The following is a 13,721-nucleotide window of genomic DNA, read 5'->3' on the forward strand; positions in this document are numbered from 1 at the left end:
ATGGCAACATAGATCTTAAATATTGCCCCTTTTTTTATAAAGGTAATTACCAGTAAATAGCTTTGGACAGGCATGACCTCTGGAGTACTGGCGACGGTTAGTTATTCATTTTCAAATAACAAATTAATTTTTAATAATAAAAGAAATTAGAAACATAAGGTTTAGAAATTGAACTCTAAGTCTTCTCATAGATGAATTAAATACGTTTTTTTTTTTGAGAAAATGATTGCGCAAAATAAAGGTATGTCTTGGGAAAAACAAATTTAAGATGTAAATGGCACTTTGGACTCACCCATCACTGCGTCGTAGAGCTCAATTGACGAGACTGGTGTAAAAATAAGTATACAATTTAAACCTTAAATTTACCCTGACATACTCGGCAATGTTAAATAATTAAATGGTGAAAATCTTTTAAAGTTCAATTTAGTTAAAGTTACAAATTCATAATTAAGATTACATAAGTTAGTTTTTTTTTTTCAAATTAATTCGAGGTATATAAATTTCAATTCGATGTTAATTCATGAAGCAAAAGTTATATAAGAATATATATATATATAAATAAAGCAAATTAGTTAGATTTCCGTATATAATGTGCATAAACATACAAATAAATTCACTTCAGTTTATACACAATTTGAAGGCACCACATTCGAGATGGCCGAGTTAGAAGTCAACTTCTTGAGAGCAAAAAAAAAAATAACAATAAGACTTAGTTAACTTCCAAAAACTGGATTCTATATAAACATAATATTCAGCCTAGCACAGATTTGGGAAAGGTCAGCCTGGGACCGTCTCTTGAGCGGCAGCGATAGTAATCCCTCGAAGCAAAATAAAGTTGTAAGTGCACTTTAAGCTGATGATGATGTTATTCGAAGTCAATACAGATGCATGATGAAGTAAAGATGATAATGAAAGTGATGATCACGTATGGTAGAAATGATGATGACGTTCGGACGAAACATCAATTATCTATAGCTGAGAAGAGGTTTCGTAGACGAATAGACGAAGCAACATAATTCCCTTTTAGGTGCGAGTGGAGGCACTTGCTCGTAGGAGCCACTTCAATGCGTAAGCGGGAACCGCTGGCACTGGCAAAAAAAATGCACTAAATACAAAAACAAAGATAAGTATGGATTCAATCAAGAATCAAAATCCATACCTGGCCAATAATAATTATTCACTTTAAGATGAAACTATTTCACTGCACAACTTTGGAATTTTGTCCTGCTGTTTACGGATTTGTTCTGTGCGCCCCAAAGAGTTAAGCTGTACTAATTTTGTGAGCTCAGCTCCAGTCCAGCCAATGCCTCGAACGATTTACGAATTTACCAACAACGATCTATGATACGAAACGGTATAATCGTACGATGCGCGGGTGGTGACAAACAAGAAACGGTATAATCGTTCGATGCACGGGTGGTGACAAACAAATTTGAACACCAAAAGAGACCGCGACTACAAGAATAGAGAGGAGGGGGGGAGACGCGGTAAGCCTGCGCTGCCTCGCTATCGACCAGAAATTATGAACAAAACAAAATTAGCAGATAAAATAGATAGGAATAACGGATCAGCAGATTTACCAGAGGAACAGCAAAGCAAACTTAACAGACTGACTTAACAGAACTCCTAACCGAATAAAAAAATTACAGAATGTACTTTAACAGAATCTGACCTAACAGAATCCAAATTAACAGTGTCGACCTAAACAACCGCTTTGGTCAAATCCGACCACTACACGTATTCCTTCACCAGGATATTGTGCGCGGCGACAGAAATTTTAGAGTTCCTGGAATGTAAGAATATTTTTGAAATTTAACGCCAATGCAACAACACAATTCGTTCAAGTGGAACAACATCAACGACACAAACAACATTTGGTTTGAGGTGCTATTCTTTAAAGATTCTGGTAAAAACTACAGATTTTCTGAGTTGACACTGTAGCTATCCAAATATTGTGTTTGCCCTTCTCGCGGAAATAGAAAGGGTTTTTAGCCATGTTAACCTAATTAAATCCAAGTTAAGGAATTTGATAGGCCTCAGCACGACTAACAGTATTCTAAGCATGAAGTAAAGTGTTAATTTCATTTTTCATTCATTTTTATTTTAATATGCAGATACGGATTGCGAAGGATCGGAAAATGCTGCGTCGACTATAGGTATAGGTGGGACCGGCTGCCCCTGTTCGGAGCAAAGCATAGACCAGTATCTTCGTCTGCATTTTGGTATGCATTTTTGGCAAAAGCCAGAGAAGATGCTCAAGTGTTTCCTTAACTCCGGACTCGTTGCATTTCCTGCACTGATCACTGTTCGTGGTACCCAGCTTTACAGCATGGACAGCCGACATACAGTGACCAGTTAAAATGCCTAGCATTAGCCTGCAGTCTTTTCTTGAAAGCTGCATGACGAATTTGATGAAGTTATTGTTTATTGAAGCACACGTCAGCCTTGCAGTTTAGCACGAGTTGGTATTGCGCCAGCTCGTGTTCCACTGAAGTCCAAAGCGCACTTCAATTTCCCTGCTAGAGTTCACAGGGATATCGAAACATTGCACATGTTACCGATGTCGAGCCCACCCCCCTCTTTGGCGAGAGTGTCTGCGATCTCGTTGCTATCGATGACCTGGTGGCTTGGGATCCAATAGATGCGCACGACCGCAGATGCACTCAGCGACTCTATTGCTAAAAGTTGTCCTGGATAACTTTGAACTTGACCACATCAGAGTGCATTGATCTTATTGCAGTCTGGCTGTCAACAAAGATATTAATCGAATTGTGATTGTGATGTAAACCCCGAGCCACTTCTGCAGCCTTGCCAATGGCAAAGACTTCCGCCTGGGAGATGATGCAATGGTTAGGGAGTTTATAGAAGTGTTTGGAAACTGGGTGTGGGCAGTATACGGCCCCACCGACTCCTTCGTCCATCTTCGACTCGACGTAAAGAGGTTGAGGGGTTCGGGAATGCATAACCCTTCCCGCCAGCAGTCTGGTTCCATGTACATATATCGTGTTTATGTGGTCAATACTGGTAAGGGGGATAGTTCAGTCCAAGTCTGTCTCGCTACCAATGGCGCTGTGACCATAGCCTAGTAGACCCAGATTGCCTGTTGCAGCAATCCTAAGGGCCGATTTTGCGGCTATGGATTGCGCGTATAGGTTCAACGGCTCGACACCAGCTATTACCTCGGGGGCTTTAGCAGGGGTCGACCTGATAGCGCCTATGATACACAATAGCGCTTGACGCTGTGTCCTTTCCATGATGGATAGGTACGTCCTTTTTTCCGTGGCCACACTAGAACACCATAGGTGAGGATATGGTGAATAACTGAGATGTATATCCACCGCATTAGATTAGGAGAGAGGCCCAAGTGCAACTAATCATCTTTTTCGCCATATACAAGGCTCCGGTGGCCTTCTTCACCCTTTCTAACACGTTGAGCTTCCATGACAGTTTGCTGTCCAGTACCACACCTAGGTATTTTACTGCTTGGCTCGGCTTTAGCAGAGTGCAGCTTTTTTTGGGGGGGGACCACGCAGGTCCTTATACCTTTTCGTGAAGAGGATAATTTCCGTTTTGTCTGCGTTAATGCTGAGCTCGGCTGATTCGGCCCATGCTTTAACTTACCGTAAAGTAAGTTCCATTACGGAACTGATGGTGGCGGAGCATTACCCGGTTATCAGAATGCTTATGTCATCGTCATAGGTAATTAACTTGGGGGCCCGTCTAGTTAATTTTTGAAGTATGCTATTTACGACCAAATTTCAAAGGAGAGGCGAGAGAACCCCACCCTGGGGAGTGCCACCTCGCACTTCCTTTGTAATGGCCGCATCGCCCCACGTAGCCACTACCCGCCTGTCGCAAAGAAGGCAGTTGACACACCTGTGGATCGCTGGAGCTGTGTTAACTGAGGTAAGGCTCTTCATAATAGCGTCAGTAGTGACGTTATTGAAGGCGCCTGAAATATCAAGAAATGCACCCAAGGCATATTCTTTGTAATGGTCTGCTTTTTCGATGGAGGCTACTAGAGCATGGAGAACCGTCTCAATGGGCTTGCCCTTAGTATACGCATGCTGATTTGGGGACAATAGATGCATTGAATTGCTTCTGATGTGCAAATCAAGTAGCTTTTCCAATGTTTTTAGCAGAAAAGAGGTAAGGCTGATAGGCCGGAAGTCATTTGGAACCACATGACTGCATTTGACCGCCTTGGGCAGGAGCTTGGACAGCAGCTTCCTCAGTCTGGAGGTGTCTTTAATATTATCCTGGTCTAAGCAAAAGGTTCTACATGAAGACCTTTTAGATGATCGGATAATCTTCTTGTAGGACTTAAGGAGAGACCTGTACTCGTCCCAGACATATTCGTTGTCCGCCTTCTTAGCAAGTTGAAACATGCTAGTAAGCTCCCCACGTAGCGATGAGAGATCTGGGTTCCACCACGGTGGCTTCGATCTTCTCGTCGGTCTTGAGAGCCTACAGGATTGGCGAAACGCGGAAAGTAGTCCTGCTGAGAGGACATTGACAGTTGTTTCTAGGTCCTGTACCGAGTTGATGTTACCCGGCGGACCAAGAGACTTGGAAACAAAGCTAGAGAATTTCGCCCAGTTCGTATTACGGGGATGTCTGAACGGCTGAGCAGCAGGTACACTGTTAAAAGGAATGGTAAATTGAGTGTACTTATGATCCGAGAAGGAGGGTCAATCCAGGACCCTCCACTCTTTTACATTGGTACACTCAGTCGCAATAGTTAAGTCCAGCACATTACAAGAGGTGGGACCTACATAGGTAGATACCTCGCCTCTGTTGGCTAGTCTAAGCTTATAGTTAAGAATTAAATCTAGAACTGACTCACCCCTGTCATTAATGTCGGGACTTCCCCAGACGCTATGGTGGGCGTTTTCGTCCATTCCGACTATAAGATGTTTGTTGGAGGAGCAGACCATGTCCACCAGCCTCCGCTGCTCGTCAGGTGGAGCCGGCATGTCGTGGGCCATGTAGCAGGATGCCAGCAGCAAACATCCTTCACGGCTCTCCAGTACCTCCACGGCTATATCGTCATTGCTGTAATTAGGTAGTAGATGAGCTTTTAGCCCCTTTTTTACAAGGATGGCAGTTCTTGATATACTTACCAATGTCGGGACGTATAAATCGTAGTTAGGCGACTTCAGCCCAGCAACCGTATTGCCCGACGCTATCCACTGTTCTTGGACCAAAGCCGCGTAGGCGGACACTTCCTCCAGGGCAAGGAGTAGCTTCGCCGAAGCCGTTTTGGACTTATGGAGGTTGAATTGCAGCACACTCATTAGAGGTTAGCAAACTCGCGTGTGCATGGACAGTTCCTCCCCCACCTCCTCCGTCTCATCAGTCAAGCTGAGGTGCTGGGTGGCGTCGGTCACGTCCTGTTGCTATAAATTTGTATAATCAAAAAAACGTTTTAATATATGTATTTGATTTCATCCGCCATGAACTGCAAATAAGAGCTACATATTTGTGAAACAATATATTATTTTTCATTAAATCATTTTAATGAAACCCATTTTGAATAAAAGCAAAATATGTCGGTATTTTTAAAAATATAACAAAAATACTAATAAATATACAAAAAGATATATATGTTATATCGATATAGTACCAGATACAAAATATACCATAGACGGCATAATATAGCAGATTGTCGGCCAAAGCAACTAAAACCTCTAGTAAGTAGGCGTTTTTGCCCACGCAAAAGTATTTCTTTAATAACTTCCACAATTTTTATCTGATCGCAACCCAATTTTCAGAAATCACCATTTACTATAGTTATTATTGTACATACCATTGCACATACCGCAGCTCTAGCTATAAATTTACGCTTGTTATTAGATTTTTTTTGATTTGCGGAGGCGGAAGTGGGCGTGGCAAAAATTTTAAACAATCTTGATCTGCGTGCAAACATAACAAATGCTGTCGAAAAAAAAATTATAGCTCTATCTCTTTTAGTCTCTGACATCCAGTGTTTCATACGGACATGGCTAGATCGTCTCGGCTGTTGACGCTGATCAAGAATATACAGTAGAATCCGGTTATAACGACTCCGCTTATAGTGTCCGTCCGGTTATTGCGACGAAAAGTCGATGGCTTGGTTGGTCCCCATACAACCTTATATGAAAGGGCCTCCGCTTAGAACGTCTCCGCTTTTAGCGACTAACCGCTTATACCGACGAAATTTTTCAGAATTCAACCGGATATTGCGAAAAATTTAAGCATCAAACGACGCTGTTAGAAATGTATGTATTTCACAGTGATCGGGACTCTTGCTTGTGTTCGTAGGAGCGACAGGAAGGTTCTTATATTCTCACTACTCTCTGTTAGTTTTAGCTGACGCCTTAGGTTATGCTATGGAACATGCAAGTACATGCAAGAACAACCATGCTATTTAATTAAATTTGTACTTTTTTTTTTTGTTTAAAAATTAATTTGTTTTGTATTAAAAACCTATTACGAACATGGCAACCATAAAAAAAAAACAAAACAAAAATGTTTTTTGCTCCTTTCGGTTAGTGCGTCTTCCGGGTATAACGACGTAAAATCGTCGGTCCTTGAAAGTCGCTATAACCGGAATCTACTGTATATACTTTATAGGGTCGGAGATGCCTCCTTCTACCTGTTACATACATTTCCTGCCGGCACAAAGTTATAATACCCTTCTACCCTATGGGTAGCGGGTATAATTAATACTAAGCATTAGCAAGGAAAAGTAGGTTAATTAAAAGCGATCTTCTATATATGGCTGCCTCACTTAAACATTATAATTCAATCCGCACATAACAAAAGGTAGAAAAATTTGTTTAACATATTCAAAACGTTCTTCATTGCTCATTTTTGAAATATGGCCACAAAATTTAAGTTTATGATCTAAGGAATATCCAGATCATCAATGCAGAGGAACTGAATTGGGCACACGAGTAACTGGAACAGGTTGGAAAGCTAGAGTCCAGTGTGCTGTGAGATACCCGCTACCCATTTTGAATAAAAGTAAAATATTGCGGTATTATTTTAAAAATACACCGAAATAATATACCATAAAAATACTTTTAAAAAATGTGTAAAATTGTATATTTGGTATATTGATGCGACTTTAGAGTGCAAAATACACCAGATTGTTGGGCAAAGCAACTAAGACCCCTACAAATTAGGGGTATTTGAACATACAAAAGTATTCATTTGATAGCTTCAACAATTTGTTTCTGATCGCTTTAATGTGATCCGTCCTTACAAAGAGCACATAACAAACATAGCACAGACAGTAAGCGCGTTTTAAGTGACATCTTTTTCGGTCTATTAATGTCTCAGATAAATGATATTCTAAATGGCGTTAACAGGGTTGTGGGTCCTGATTCATGTTCTTTATCGAGAACCTTTCCAATATCCTCTAATGAAGATTCCAATCATACCACTTTAGAGTTTTTGCTGCAGTTGCCATCTAATGTGTCGAATCTTAGTATACGCTTAGGGGAGCGTTCTCGTTGTTTTCGGAAAACCGATTTTGAGAAACTCGCCTTGCTTATATCTCAGAATGACTGGTCGCTACTTTCTTTGTGTACGAGCATGGATAGCGGTTTAATTTTTGTTCATCTACTTTGAGCTTGCTATTTGAGGGTTGTGGTCCATTAAGTATTCCACATAGGTCTGATAAGCCTGTATGGATTACTAAGAAATTATCGAAGATAAAAAATAGTAAGTCGAGACTTTGCACAAAATACAAGAAAACTGGCTTTTTCTTTGATTTTGTCCGCGATACTGTTGCTTAAGCAAAAAAGCGATGAGTGTTATAATAATTGTTTGAGTAGGTGCAGAATAAGATTTCAGCGTGATCCAAAACGATTTTATCTGCGTCATCGCCTTCATTTATGTTTTTGGAGAATATGACAGTATCTAATGGTCCTGGTATTGCCGATTTATTTACAGACTTTTTCCAAACGACATATTCTGTTCCAAGTTTTCAAAATTTCTCTTCTTATCCTTATCAGTTAAATTGTATTTTAATTACTGAAAGCTCTATTTTAACGGAACTATTGGCTATAAAACCTGTTTTTTCGGCAGGTCCGGATGGAGTGCCTAGTTGTGTGCTAAGGTATTGTGCTAGTAGTATCTGTAAACCGCTTTTTAAATTGTTTGAATTATCCGTAAACTCATGCTCTTTTCCAAAATTCTGGAAAAAGTCATACATTATACCTATCCTAAAAAAAGGGAACATATCTAAAGTTCAAAATTATCGCGGTATATGTAAATTGTCTGCGATTCCGAAAACATTTGAAAAAATCATAACATCTCAACTGCAACACCTATGTAAATCTATAATTTCACCTTACCAGCATGGGTTCGTGAAATCTAGGTCTACTTCTACTAACTTATTGGAGTTCTCTTCTATCGTAATTAAAGGATTTGAGAATAAAATGCAAACAGATGTCATTTACACCGATTTTAGTAAGGCTTTTGACTCAATATATCATCACCTCTTAGTGTATAAACTTAATCTTTTAGGGTTTCCTCATAGCCTAATTGAGTGGATCTCCTCATACCTTTCCAACAGAATTCAATGGCTTTGTGTCCAAGTTACTTCTGGTATGCCCCAGGGTAGTCATTTTGGTCCTCTATTGTTCACTTTGTTTATAAATTATCTTTCTTCTATTATTGAGCATTTCCGTGTACTTATATACGCTGATGACGTTAAACTTTGCCTGACATTTAATGATAATTTTGCGATGTCACTGTTGCAATGTGACCTTAATCGTTTAGAATCTTGGGGCAGATTAAGTATGTTGCATCTCAATTGCAATAAATGTAAGTTTATGACCTTCTGTAGTGGTTCTTCCAAGGTAAATAACTATGTTTTATATGATACTTCTTTAGAGCGAATTGAAGTTGTGAATGACTTGGGGGTTCTGCTTAATGCAAAGCTAAAATTTTATAAACATATTCTGTCCCTTCATTACCAAAACTTTGTACGTCTCACTGGTTCGTCCTATCCTTGAGTACGGATCTCTTGTTTGGAATCTCCAGTACAGGGTTTATCAAGATAGGATTGAGTCGGTGCAGAAACAATTCTTGTTATTTGCTTTTCGTAGCTTAAATTGTAGTCCTAATATTAGATAACCACCTTATCGCAGTAGACTTTTATTACTAAACCTTCCTTCTCTTTCTGATCGTAAAACTATGCAAGGTGCTGTTTTCATACAGAGACTAATTAATGGTGAAATAGACTCCTTGGAGCTGTTAAGTCAAATTAGTTTTGCAGTTCCGGTCAGGAATTTTCATCCTCTTCTCATTTCTCCTAGAACTACTAACTTTGCTTGCCATAATCTCTTTCGTATTCTATGTGTGAATTATAATAATCTTAATAACGTAGTTTGCTCCAGTAAATCTATTCCTCTGCTCAAAACCTTATTATTAGCATATATTGTGGTTGGTGGCGCAGATAGTTCCAAATCTCCCATTCCCGAATTGTATACATATATTTGAAACCTTGGCGGAACGGAGAGTGTACCACTCACTCACCAATGCGCTCGCATCAACATTCTCCCCCACTTGCAATATTGGGATTGCAAAGAATATCAGACTTGGGAGAATACCCGGCAGGACAATATCTGGATAGATAGAGTGAGTGATGTCTTAAAGCGCAACATCGTCGTGCAGACTTCTTCAGCGCCCACGAGAGGGATGGAGAGGCCCAAGGCCCCTGGCGTCAACTCGCTAATGCGGCTTACGGGACAACACGGATCCAAAAGCACTCGCGTTTCGAACGCCGCCGTCCCCGTGTCGAGCCTGACCGCCGCGGTGGGGCGTATACTCACTCCTTTGCACTGGGGAGTGCCGTCAGTGTTATGGCGGGGCTATGCACGGGCTTGGTGCGTGGGCCTGTGGATGCCGGCCTGGGAAACGTTGACATGGGACGTCCTTGGTGGTTGTTCTCTGGAGGGTGCCGGGCGGCACGGAAACCCCGATTGGAGTGATTGGTGCCATCGGTGCCGGGGAGGAATTCATCTTCGTCCTGGACCGTTCGACGGACATTCGAGCTGAAAGAGGTTCTGAGGGAGGTCACAGGACCAATCGTATAGGTAGTCGATCCGAAGGTGTCCAAATAGACTTCAAGTGGGGTTCTATTACAGGATCGATCTTAGAGATTCGTTCGACGGAGAGTCGAGCCGAAAAGACTGATATAGATTTGGAGGGGGGTCCTGTCACAGAACCAATCGTAGGGGTTTTATCGACGGACAGTCGAGTCGAAAAGGACGAGATGGAGTTAGAAGTGGATCCCGACATTGGGCCGGTCAAAATCCAACCGAAAATGGTCTCTTGACCAATAGGGTCCCACAAATGAGAATACCTACACCTAAAAGCACGTCTATCTGCGAACTCTCATAGAACTTGGGGTCGGCCAGCGGGATGCTTGGCAGATTGTCGAGGATGGTTTGTGGGACAGAGCATGAGGGCCGTTTTCCTACTAATTGAGGAAGGACGAAAGCCGACGCCTCAATCTGTAGATCTGGTCGCAACGGGGAGCCAATTAGGAATTGGCAATGCTTTCGGGGGTGGGCTGCTACAGCTTGAGTCAGCCCAGAGACGTGGGCTTGAACGGATGTGTATGGCATCTTCAAGCGCTTGAACAATCGTTCAGAAATGAAGGTGGCCTCTGATCCAGAATCGATCAGAGCCCGAGCTGTGTGCCGAAACGGCGAAGTGCTGGATGCACGAAGAGCCGACTCCTTCTTGGATTTAGGTAGAGGATGAAAACTAACTGGGCGCTCTTACAGTCCGACAAGGATACGGACTGTACACTAATTTTTCTCAGAAGCGAAATTTCCCGCAATAATCAAAAAAAAGATTCATCGAAAAGAGCAAAAAAATTGAACAATTGCACAAAAAAATACCAAAAAACAAGATGCTGGAAAAAAAACAAAAATGTAGGTATATATTGGTATTTTGAAACGACAACTGTTTCAATTGCTGTTGGATCGGAAAACAGAAAATAAAAATAAATTATATTACGTGTGTATGGAAGTATCATAATGTATGTGTGTGTGGATGTCTGTGTATGTTTGAACACTGGCTGGAGTAAAGCCCATACACAGACAATTGAGCTGAGAGTTAATCTTATAGTACACACACAGAATATATCACTTGGAAAAACAAAGGGTAGGGTATGTCGAGTGCGACTACTTCTGCCCTGCTAATCTATTAAGTACTTGTGCCCGCTGTTACTCCATGCAAATCAGTACGTACGTAGTGATGTATGTATGTCTGCACTGCGCTGCCAAACGTTTGAGCAGACGAAGTGCACGTATCTATGTATTCGGAGAGAGAGAGCAAGCGCTGCTGCAAACCGGTGCACTTGCGAACAAGAGCGAGTGCACAAAAGTATGTGTGTGTGTGACGAGAGAGAGAGAGAGAGAGCGCAAGCGCGGCTGCAAGCCGGTGCGCTTGCGGACAAGAGAGAGTGCACAAAGTATGTGTGTATGTACATATGTATGTCGGCGATTATCGCGACATACAAATGTACATACATATGTATGTACGTAAAAACGGACAAAATTAAATGAAATAAGAAATGCTTGTACACACAGCTTGGATTTGAATTATTTAAGCATATATTTATGTATATATGTATGTAAGATTATTGTATGATTATTGATAGTTTTATTTAATATAACATAAGTACCGGGTAATATAAAATACACGTTTCAGTTTAAATGTTTCGAATTGTATCAACTTAAATATCCGACGACCGTTCTGCTTGCGACTTGCTTCTTTGGTGTTCTTTTTCGACTGTGTTCTCCTCTTCGAGCTGTGTGACCGTCCTTTGCGTAGCCTTTAATACCACACCTTGCTGCAGCGGTCTGGTAGCGTGTCTACGTACTACTTTAAACTCGCTTCATGTTGTCGCAGCTTGTCGCTGTGATGTTTGGTCCGTCCTTTCTTTACATCATATCGACTGTTGCGCTTCACATTTACGATTTTGTATGGACGCAGGAATTCGCTCGCTAATTTACGCTCTGCTACGAATTGTGTTCTTTTGATGGCAACGAGGTCATCAAGCTTGTAGATACTTTCCGAACGACGCTTCTTATCTTAGTTGGCCTTATAGCTTGCTTGAGTTTTCTCAATGTTGCGTTTGGCTTCGGCACGCAAATATTGACGTTCTTCGTTAAATTGTTCGACTCGATTCAGCAGCTCCAGTAATTTATCGTCGACCTTATTACGAATCTTGTTACCAAACATTATCTCAAATGGGGATGCGTGTGTAGACGAATTCATGTGCGAATTTATAGCCCTTTGCACACTGGATACGTGCTTAAACCATTTGGATGGCTCTTCTGCGGAAACTTTTGCGATAATCGAAAGAATGGTGCGATTGACCCTCTCGATTTGACCATTGCCTAGCCACTCCTATCGTCGACCAAACGTGCTCCACCATATTAGCACTTGCAAACTCTGCAAATCCATTTGACGTGAAGGCAACACCTCTGTCGCTAACGATGCGCATTGGGAAACCGAAAATGCTTGCCCATTCGGTTAGCTTCTTTACAACTTCTTCGTATCATGTTGACTTAACTGGAAAAGCCATACGAACTTGGAGAATGCATCGACCACTGCTAGAATATTCTTGTAGGGTTTTGATTTCGCATCCATGGGGCCTAGATGGTCGATATGCAAAGTGTGGAGGTGCAGTGCAAAAAGCCCTCTTGCTTGCCTAACTTCTTGCTATGGATGATACAACGGATACAATTAGAAATGAATTTCGACATCTTACCCTCCAAGTGTGGTATAAAATACCGCTGCTTAATGCTATGCATTGTCTTCCGTACAGCAAAATGGCTATCTTCGTGGGCGTTGGCTATCACCTCACGCTCCATCATCTTTGGGACCACCAAAAGCTCGTTTCCAGCGACTTGTTTAAAGACTAGACCTCCTTTCATCTTGTAGTGTTCGTACGGTCCTTCTTGAAGGCTTTGAACAACTGCCTTAACATGTTCATCCTCTTGCTGAGCCTTCACCAACCGAGCAGAAAGTTCCGTTGACACCATAAGGACATTCTGTGGGTAGCGACTTAGATGATCTACGTGTTTCATCTTTTCTCCAGCACGGTGTAAAGCACCCATTGCTGGACATCTCTTGGAACATCTTCTTTGGTCGTTGCTTGTTTAAAAAGTGCACAGTCAGTTACTAGCTTGAATCGGATTCCTAGCAGATAATGACGGAATTTCTTTAATGCAAAGTATGCGGCTTTAATTTCCAAACAGTAGCTTTGCTTTTTAGATTCAGCTTCGGACGCCTTTTTTGCTCCAGAAGTGGACGGGGTGAAGCTTTCCATCGATCCACTGCATCAGCATTGCTCCGAACCCTTCTTGGGATGCGTCAGTATGTAACTCAGTAGCAGCATCTCTGGCGTATATGTGCAAGATCGGTTCACAAGTTAACAACATTTTTAACAATTTTATTGACTCCATCTGAGCAGGACCAATCTTAAACTCGGCGTCTACCGTGGAATAAACTTTCTGAAAAAAACCTGTCAGGTCAAGAAACGACTGAATATGTTTGATGTTTTTTGGAGGTTCGAAATGGCTAACAGCTGTTGTCTTCTCAGATCCAGGCCAGATCCTTCCATTTTCTACCATATGCTCCAAAAACATATGCGCTGCTCCAGGAAAGTGCATTTCTTCCATTTTATTTTTAAGTTGAACTCGGCT

Source organism: Drosophila sulfurigaster, chromosome 2L (assembly GCF_023558435.1).
Source record: "Drosophila sulfurigaster albostrigata strain 15112-1811.04 chromosome 2L, ASM2355843v2, whole genome shotgun sequence".
NCBI classification, from domain to species: domain Eukaryota; kingdom Metazoa; phylum Arthropoda; class Insecta; order Diptera; family Drosophilidae; genus Drosophila; species Drosophila sulfurigaster.